We start from the raw sequence: 8,537 nt of genomic DNA, 5'->3' as shown, positions 1-8,537 counted from the left end.
GGGGGGGGGGGGGGGGGGGGGGGGGGCGGCGGCGGAGTGCTGGCGTCCGTGTCCTTTGATTCCCGGGATTTGAAGATGGCTGCACAGTCAGCTCCTAAAGTCGTGCTAAAAAGAACCACCAAGATGTCTCTAAATGAGCGCTTTACTAATATGCTGAAGAACAAACAGCCGCTGCCAGTGAATATTCGGGCTACAATGCAGCAGCAACAGCAGCTAGCCAGTGCCAGAAACAGAAGACTGGCCCAGCAGATGGAGAATAGACCCTCTGTCCAGGCAGCATTGAAACTTAAGTAGAAGAGCTTAAAACAACGTCTAGGTAAAAGTAACATCCAGGCACGGTTAGGCCGCCCCACTGGCCCCCTGGCCAGGAGAGCAGTTGGAGGACGGAGTGTGCCCGTGGGCCAGAGAGGCTTGCCACGAGGAGGACTTCGTGGAGGACATGCCCGGCTAAGGGGAGGGATGTCTCTTCGAGGTCAAAACCTGCTCCGAGGTGGACTAGGTGTAGCTCCCCGAATGGGATTAAGAAGAGGTGGTGTCCGAGGTCGTGGAGGCCCTGGGAGAGGGGGCCTAGGAAGAGGAGCAATGGGCCGTGGAGGAATCGGTGGTAAAGGTGAAGGCATGGTAGGCCAAGGACAAGGGGGCTTTGGAGGTCGAGGTAGAGGTCGGGGACGAGGTAGAGGTTCTGCCCGACCTGCACTGACCAAGGAGCAGCTTGACAACCAGTTGGATGCATATATATCAAAAACAAAGGGACACTTGGATGCTGAGCTTGATGCATACATGGCTCAGACAGACCCTGAGACCAATGATTGAGGCCGGCCTTTCTGTCAGACTATTCTTCAAGTTCATAACATCTGTACAGACCCTGAGCTAACAAATGAGAAGACCTGACAGATGCTGAAAGGATCTATCATACTAGGTTGTGGACTTTATTCAACCACCAATTCATACATTTTGTGTGTTCCTTTACTTTTTGATACTGTGTTGAATGAAATGTTTGTGGTTTTGGTTTTTTTTGTATTATTTTTTTTTTTTCTGTTCTCCTCTCTGAACTTGAATGTTACTGCCTGGTGACTGGAATATGCCTCCTCCCTCACTTCACTCCCATATGCTGATGCTGTCCCCATTCAGCCTTCAGGTTTTGAACTAAGGTCCTAAAGAATACTATAGCACAAATTTCACATTCAAAGCTTTTCCTCAGTACAGAGGTTTTAAAGAGCTATAAAAGAACTGGTCATTGTTCTGTTCTTTAAAAAATAACTTTAAGAAATCTGGGGACAGAAGACATATTCAGATACACTGCAACAAATGAGAGGAAGCTAGTTTGTTACCTCAGAGGCCAGGTAACAATCTTGTGTAAATGACCAATGGTAATCAAGTTTTTACCATGCAAGTCCATACCTCACATAGATCAAGGTTTTATCCATAGTAATAAGCCACCTTACTTGATACATAAGCTTTCCCTCTGCACTTTGTATCATGAACAAAATGGGTAATATTGGTCAAGCTATTACGTGAAGCAAAAGAGAGGGGCTGTTTGGCAGATTCTGGAGAAGGGAGAGGAGAGAATTATGGCAGGGTTAACTGCCAGGTGGGTTCTGAGAACGCTTTAGAAGTACTATTATCTTTATTTGTTAAAAACCAAACAGTTTTCAGTCTAGAACATTGGATTTTACCACCCACATTGGCTTTGCTTATTTATCTCTTTCCCCTTGAAGTTTTAAAGCTCAATGATACCTTTGTCAGCTGTTCCAGTTTCAATAGAATCTTGTATTTCTGGTTCATTGTAACAAAGAAGAAACCATTCTCAAATCCAAAAAAAAAAAAAGAAATACTTGAAATGTATACTTTTTCCCCAGTAGGATTATACTCAGTTTTGCCAGCTAGGTGATTCTTGGTTGTAATACTAACTCCTTTGCCTTCCAGAATATCATATTCCAAGCATTCCAATCCTTTAACAAAGAAGTTGATAGATTTTGTGTTATTCTGACTGTGGTTCCACAATATCTGTGGAATAACAATATCAATATTGTTTCTTTCTGGCTGCTTGCAATATTTTCTTCTTGACCTGGAAGCTCTGGAATTTGGCTATAATATTCCTGGGAGTTTTCATTTTGGAATCTCTTTCAAGGGGTAATTGGTGGATTTTTTTTTTCAATTTCAATTTTATCCTTGGGTTCTAGAATATCAATACAATTTTGCAAGATAATTTCTCACAAAAGTATGATCACATTCTTTTTAAATCATGACTTTTAAGTATTCTCTAATAATTCTTAAATTATCTCTCCTGGAAGACAGCAGAGTAGAAACAGGACCTCCACCTGGCTCCGGCTTCCACCTTCCCCAATCCATGTAAAAAGGGACTCTAAACAAATTTTGGAGCTGCAGGACCCACAAAATGATGCAGAGAAGCTAACCTCCTGCTGAAGACAGCCCAGCAGGCTGGCAGGAATCGGCCAACACATCACTCTGGGAGCCAAGCCCAGGCACTCGCCAGCCAAGGTTTTAGCCCCAGGGCAGGCCTGACCAGCCCTCAGGGAGAGGGACACCAGATCACCAGCAGCTGTGGCTGTTTCCAGATTCATCAACACATAGATGCAAAGGACAAAGTGAGAAGTCAGTGCAGTGTGGAATTTGGGACCCAGTAGTTGGGAGAGCATCAGCTTTTGTCCCCAGGGCAAGAAGCTGCTGAGACACCTTGCCAACGCCATGTTGCAGCTTCAGCTCCTGACCTGCAGAGTGTAGGGGGACCAAGCAACCAGTCTGAGGGGTAATCATTCTTGTTTCACCTGCTTGGATCTGGATTGTGGTCTTGGGTGGAGATACTGGGGTATGTGACCAGCTTGCCAGAGCCTGTGGAGGCCTCAGAGGGGACACCCAACTAATACCTCTGGCAGCTGAGAAAACCCCAACTTTTGGGACAGAAGCTCCTGTGTCTGGTGGCAGAGTCCTACTGTGGCAAAAAGCCCAGGGGTCAAGTGAATGAGGGGCAACATGACCAGGCCAAGGAAGCAAAGCAAACAGAAGAATCCAAAATTAGACTCTTATTTTGGGGAAAAAAATGAGTAAAGCGTGGAACAGGAGGAAGAGAGTGAAGTCAGAACTCATGCACCAAAAGCTTCCAAGAAAAATATGAGCTGGTTACAGGCCATAGAGAACCTTAAGAAGCAGATAAGAGAAATGGAGGAAAAATTGGGAAGAGAAATGAGAATGATGCAAGAAAATTATGAACTGAGAATCAACAGCCTGACTGATGAAAATTACACCATAAAAAAACAGACTGACTCAATTGGCAAAAGAGGATCAAAAAGGCAATGAGAAGAGGAATGCCTTGAAAAGCCAAATTTGCCATATGGAAGAAGAATCTCAAAAGCTTAATAAGGAGAATCATTCCCTCCGATTTAGATTGGAGCAAAACGAAGCTAGTGACTGTAGCAGCAAGCACCCCGGCGTCCTCAGGGTTTGCTGCCACCACAGGTTCTTGGATCTGCTTTGTTAAAGGAAAGCAACTCACAATCGGTTAACAAGCTTACTTTAATCAGTCAAACATATATCGTTTACCTTGTTCAGGGGAAAAAGGTCAGCACCCCGAACTTCAAAGTATACAGGCAGAATTATCAAGACAGAAACAGATCAAGTAGACAGATTTCCAAACTGTCCAACCATTACATCCATACCCAGTCAACATCTGGGTTTCCAAATCTGGGTTTTTCAAAGCCGGGGGGGCTCTGGACAACGGCTTCCCAGAATACAGATCAAATCACAGAACACTTCTCAAAGTGAGCCCCCAAAACAAAGCCTCACATCAGGACTTATATAGCTTTCTCCTGGTTCAGAGAATGTAACAACCTTATTGACCCACTGGCCAATCAAAAATATCTACTGAAAAACAAGCCTCCCACCCCAGGCTTCAGGTGCACTTTAGCCTAGGGGCAGGGAAGATCTTCCAAATTTGCATTCCCATTACAGTGACTTTAAGAGAAATCAAGATGATGTTAAACAGATCCAAACAAATGAAAGAATAGAAGGCAATGTGAAATATCTCATGGGAAAACCACTGACCTGGAAAATAGGTCCAGGAGAGATCATTTAAAAATTATTGGACTACCTGAAAGCCATGATAAAAGTAAGAACCTAGAAATCATCCTCCAAGAAATTCTCAAGGAAAACTGCCCTGATGTTTTAGAACCAGAGGGCAAAATAGAGGTTGAAAGAATTCACCCATGACCTCCTGAGAAAGATCCCAAAAGGAAAACTCCTAGGAATATTATAGCCAGGTTCTGAAATTCCCAGATCAAGGAGAGAATATTATGAGTAGCCAGGAAGAAACAATTTCAATATTGTAGAAACACAATCAGGATAATACAGGATCTGGCAGCTTCTACACTGAGGGATCGAAGGGCCTGGAATAGGATATTCCAGAGGGCAGAGGAGCTGGGATTAAAACCAAGAATCACCTACCTAGCAAAACTGAATATCATCTTTCAGGGGAAAATATAGTTTTTCAGTGGAATAGAGGACCTTCAAGCATTCTTAATGAAAAAACCAGAGTTGAACAGAAAATTTAACATCCAGATACAAGAAACAAGAGAAGCTTGAGAAGAAATCATAAGCTACTGATCAAAGTTGAACTATTAACATTCCTACATGGAAAAATGATAATTGTAACTGATGAAACTTTTCTCAGTATGAAAATAGTTGAAGGGAATAGAAATATATATGTGTGTGTGTGTGTGTGTGTGTGTGTCTATATCAGACAGTATACAGGCATATGAATACATGAGTGAATGAGTGTATATATGCTTATAGGTATACTTAGATAGAGGTCACAGGACCAATTTAATAGGAAGGGATGATACTTAAAAGGGGAAATTAAGAGGCAAGAGAGGAATATAATGAGAGGAGATGGGGAGAGACAGAATGGGATAAACTATCTCATAAAGAAGAGGCAAGGGAAAAGGGTTACAATGGAGGGGAAGAATAGGAAAACAAAAGGGAATGGGTCAACCTTATTCTCACTGAATTTGGCTCAGGGAGGGAAAGAAATACACACTAAATAGGGTATCTCACCCTACAGGAGAGTAGGGGGGAGGGGAAGAGAGGGAGGATGATGGAAGGGAGGGCAGGCTGGTGGGGAGGGAAGTTGAAAGCACTCACCTTTGAAAAGGGATGGGATCAAAGTAGAGAACAGAAAAAATGGGTGGTGGGATAGGAGGGAGGGAAATATAGTGAGTCTTTTACAATACATCTACTAATTGGGAAATAAGATATACAGGCATTGGGGCATAGAGATCCACCATGCCCTACTGGAAAAGTCTAAGGGGTTTTGGGAGAAGATATGGGAGAGAGCAGATTGGAAGAGGGGATATCCTGTCGGACCGCTATTCTGGAGTGGTACTGGGTTGGGGAAAAATGGGGAGAAAATTTGTAACTCAAAATCTGGCAGAAATTAATGATGTAAATGAGAAGTTAATAAAGCTTTTGAAAAATGAAAAAAACAAATTATCTCTCCTGGACCTATTTTCCAGGCCAATTGTTTTTCCAAAGAGATATTTCATATTTTCTTCTATTTTTTTTCATTCTTTTGGTTTTGTTTTATTGTTTTTTGATGTTTCATCAAGTCATTAGCTTCCACTTGCCCAATTCTAATTTTTACAGAATTATTATCTTCATTGAACCTTTTGACCATTTCCATTTGGCCAATTCTGCTTTTGAAGGCATTCTTCTCTTCATCAGATTTTTTTTTTTTTGCATCTTATACTATTTGGCCTAGTCTGTTTTGTAAGATGTTATTTTCTTCAGTATTTTTTTTTGTGTCACCGTTGCCAAGCTGCACATTTACAAAGGCAATGATCAATCCTCCAACCTTTGAGAAACAATTATTAGTCTGCTGCTGATCTCCAATTGAAATAGACACATTGACTGGGAACATTCATGTCATATTGGGACTTGAGATTCACATATGCCAATGGATTCTCACCAAGACCAAGTCCCACAAGGTGGGACAAGCACAGGAGGTAGCAATTGTAAAAGCCTGGGCTCAGAGGGTTTAGTAGGTTACATGACTTGGTGACGAAACAAGCCACCAAAGAAATGTTCCTGAAGCTAACCCACTTCCTATGGCTCTAGTGACTTTGTGACCCTCTCTGTCTGACCTCTTAGAGGACATAGATGTATGATTTACTGATGGAACCCCTTATATTAAATATAGTCAATTCCAGCAGAGCTCAGCATTGTGATAAAGGTGCCTCAAGGTAAGTTCATACTATTCATGGTAATAGTAACTTGAACTTAGGGCTCCTTGCCCTTGCACTGAGCACTCAACAGGAGACATTAATCTACATTGACTCTTGGGCTGTGGCCAATGACATATCTAATCTAGTCAATCAATGGCAGCAAAATAATTGGAAAATCAAATCCAACAGTATTAAAGAGGGGGGGGGATTTCTCTGGCCTGAAAAGCAGAAGAACTGAAAAACTAACAGCTCTATCTTTCTCATTTATCTGCCCACCAAATAGATTGACATAAGTGATCAAGCTTGAACCCAACAAATAGCTTCAGTAGCACAATGAAGTTCATGCTTGAATCATGGAAATGATATATTTTGCAGAAGCAGATCTACCAGAGGATCCTCTCTCTCACCTAAGAAGAAACCAAGGAAGCAAGAGCTAGTTGTAGTTCTTGCCAACTACAATGCCATGTAGAAAGTGAACCCCAAACTGCCCAATTCATGTAAAAGGGGACTCTAAACAAACTTTGGAGCTACAGAATCCACAAAATGACACAAAGAAGCTAACCTCCTGCTGAGGACAGCCCGGCAGGCCAGCAGGAATCAGCCAATGCAGTGCTCTGGGAGCTGACCCCAGCCCCACACCAGGTTTTAGCCCCAGGGCAGGCCTGACCAACCGCTGGCTGGAGGGACTCCAGATCACCAGCAGCTGCGGCTGTTTCCAGAATTATGCGAAGGACAAAGTGAGAAGTGAGTGCAATGTGGATTTGGGGATCCAGTAATTGGGAGTGCAGCAGCCTCTTCCCCTGGGGTGAGAAGTCATTGAGGAGCTGCCCCCATGTGGCAGCTTCAGCTCCTGGCCTGCAGAGTATAGGGGAACCAAGCAACCAGTCTGAGGGGTAATCACTCTTGCTTTATAATCTGCTTGGATCTGGATTGCAGTCTTGGGTGGAGATCCTGGTGACCAGCTTGCCAGAGCATGTGAAGGCTTCAGAGAGGGCACCCAAATAATACCTTCAGCAGCTGAGAAAACCCCAACATTTGGTACGAAACTCCCCTGTCTGGTAGCAGAGTCTTACTGTGGCAAAAAGCCCAAAATTCAAGTAATTGAGTGGCAAAATGAGCAGGCAAAGGAAGCAAAGCAAACAGAGCAACCCAACTTTACACTCCTATTTTGGGTACAAAAAGAATCAAAGCATGGAACAGGAAGAAGACAGTGAAGTCAGAACTCATGCACAAAAAGCTTCCAAGAAAAATATGAGCTGGTTACAGGCCATAGAGGACCTTAAGAAGCAAATAAGAGAAGTGGAGGGAAAATTGGGAAGAAAAATGAGAACAATGCAAGAAAATTATGAAATGAGAGTCAACAGCCTGACTGAGGAAAATAACACCTTAAAAAATAGACTAACTCAAATGGCAAAAGAGGATCAAAAAAGGCAATGAGGAGAAGAATGCCTTAAAAAGCAGAATTTGCCAGATGGAAAAAGAATCTCAAAAGCTCACTGAAGAGAATCATTTCTTCAGAACTAGATTGGAGCAAATGGAAGCTAGTGACTTTATGAGAAATCAAGATGATGTTAAACAGATCCAAACAAATGAAAGAATAGAAGGCATTGTGAAATATCTCATTGAAAATCCACTGACCTGGAAAATAGATCCAGGAGAGATCATTTAAAAATTATTGAACTACCTGAAAGCCATGATCAAAGAAAGAACCTAGAAATCATCCTCCAAGAAATTCTCAAGGAAAACTGCCCTGATATTTTAGAACCAGAGGGCAAAATAGAGGTTGAAAGAATCCATCCATCACCTCCTGAGAAAGATCCCAAAAAGAAAACTACCAGGAATATTATAGCCAGGTTCTGAAATTACCAGATCAAGGAGAGAATATTGCGAGCAGCCAGGAAGAAGCAATTTCAATATTGTGGAAACACAATCAGGATATCACAGGTTCTGGCAGCTTCTATACTGAGGGATTGAAGGACTTGGAATAGGATATTCCAGAGGGCATAGGAGCTGTGATTAAAACCAAGAATCACCTACCCAGCAAAACTGAGTATCATCTTTCAGGGGAAAATATGGTCATTCAGTGGAATAGAGGACTTAGCATTCTTGATGAAAAAATCAGATTTGAACAGAAAATTTGACAAGAAGCAAGAGAAGTTTGAGAAGGTAAACAGGGCAAAGAAATCATAAGATACTGATCAAAGTTGAACTATTAACATTCCTACATGGAAAAACGATAATTGTAACTGATGAAACTTTTCTCAGTATGAAAATAGTTGAAGGGAATAGAAATATATATAT

The 8,537-nt window shown here is 42.2% G+C and overlaps 1 long non-coding RNA gene and 1 pseudogene across 1 annotated transcript in view; one reads left to right on the top strand and one right to left on the bottom strand.

Moving 5' to 3' along the window:
* The window catches only part of LOC138142052 (uncharacterized), a 357,105-nt gene that overhangs the window by 296,266 nt on the left and 52,302 nt on the right, over positions 1-8,537 (bottom strand). The gene's annotated exons all lie outside the window — the stretch shown is intronic.
* LOC138142031 (chromatin target of PRMT1 protein pseudogene) lies at positions 25-1,826 on the top strand (annotated as a pseudogene).

This window comes from Petaurus breviceps, unplaced genomic scaffold, assembly GCF_028583685.1.
Source record: "Petaurus breviceps papuanus isolate PSGF00001 unplaced genomic scaffold, PetGlider_PUasm1.0 90515, whole genome shotgun sequence".
Taxonomy (NCBI): domain Eukaryota; kingdom Metazoa; phylum Chordata; class Mammalia; order Diprotodontia; family Petauridae; genus Petaurus; species Petaurus breviceps.
The sequence above is the reverse complement of the archived record's forward strand: the minus strand, read 5'-3'. Positions and strand labels throughout refer to the sequence as shown.